The sequence below is a fragment of the Olea europaea genome, chromosome 16 (genome assembly GCF_002742605.1).
Source record: "Olea europaea var. sylvestris chromosome 16, O_europaea_v1, whole genome shotgun sequence".
In the NCBI taxonomy this organism is placed as follows: domain Eukaryota; kingdom Viridiplantae; phylum Streptophyta; class Magnoliopsida; order Lamiales; family Oleaceae; genus Olea; species Olea europaea.
Window position 1 is genome coordinate 7,380,697 of NC_036252.1, and position 1,735 is coordinate 7,382,431.

A 1,735-nucleotide genomic window follows, 5' to 3' on the forward strand; every position below is an offset into this window, starting at 1 on the left:
GTATTTACATATATCATCCGTGACGTCTTTCTTTTCATATTTTATTGAAGTTGAACATGAAGCAATGAAACACGAACTACAACATCTCAAAGAACTACCCAAAAGCATGCAGTTTGGCTTCTTTCAATATGGAAATGTGCAACAGCGCCCATTTGATCCGTTATACCAGCAGCAATGCCCGAACAATTCTGGACATGTTCAATCTAGCCGTACAAACTTGCAAGGATTTAGTACTGCACCATCAGGCACAAACCATCTATGGAGCTCCAACCTTGATGGATCTTCCCTGCAATCCACATCAGAATTGAACAAAGAGCTGGCAGACACTGATCAGTATCTAAATTTTGATGCATTGAATGCTGATCCATCTAAGGATCAAAATTAATGAAATTTTGAACAATGCTATATGTTGTTGATCCCTTCTCCCCATTCTAGTTATTTTAAGCTTTGTAGTCTATAACATCCGGCTCGGCATCTGCTATCTTTAATTAAAATTTCTGTGATGAGGACTGAGTAGTTTATGGGATCGTGAATGTTGTAGTTTAATTTTATTGTCAAAAAAAAAAAAAGAAAAAAAGAAAAAAAGAAAAGAACCTTCCTTCAGTGTTTCATATCAATGTTTGAGAAAGAACTTGTTTTGAAATATTCCTGTTTTCCTCTTAACCCAATCACTGACTCCTAGACAATCATGTCCCTTGGATGATTTGTTAAGCATGGTGTGTACACCAATTCTCATGTCACCACCATGTTGGCTTGCCCTACCTTGTAATTGGTGCGAAACAATCACAGATGCCATGTCTCCATGTCATTGTTGCCAATTTTAACACCAAAAATTTTAACGACCCTTAGCTTGTCGTGATAACATGTGTGTGTAGTGTTTCTCTAATGCACCAAAGTGCCCTTTGTGATGTGTGAAGTCTGAGTTGAGATGGACGAAATCAGGACTATCTGCACAATTACGTATGTCTCCACATCATTGTTGCCAATTTCAATTCCAGAAACTTTAAAAGCCCTTAGAATGTCATGATGATGCGTGGACAAAGTGTAACATTTTCCTGCAGAATAGAATGTAAGGGTGACCTTTGTGATGTGCGCAAGGAGGCCGAAGTTGAGCTTGGTGCAATCAAGATTGCAATCGCATACACATGCATTTGTGCCCCACCAAGCTAGCCTATGGCATTGTAATGATTACAATACTAAAAGCTTATTTGACTCACGTTTTTCTAAAATCATTTTCTTTAAGTAATTGTCTGCCACAAAAAAAAAAAAAATAAATAAATAAAATAAATAAAAAAAATCCAAATTTGCCAATTTAAGAGCTTGTTTGGGAGTGATTTTTAGAATTGATTTTTTGACCGTTAGGAGAAAAGTGGGGTCCACCAGTGAGAGAAGAAATCAAATAGGACAGCTACAATAGTGAATAATGGTCAAAAAATCAAATTTTTGGGCCAAAAAATAACTTTTGAACAGGCTATAATTATCAAATGTGTATAAATTTTGTTTCCGTCTTTTCCAACACGAATACATTTCTACCTTTTAATATAACACATTACAACGTTCTATGGAGGAAAATAAAAAATTTGATTAGTGCGGATGGTAATATGACATTTAGTATTAATTATGACATATTAGGAAAACATACAACTGTCAGGAAAAAAAAAAACACTTATGACATTATTTTTGTTTATAAATAGTTTTTCTTACCTATACATTAATTTACTTATTAGTGATTTTA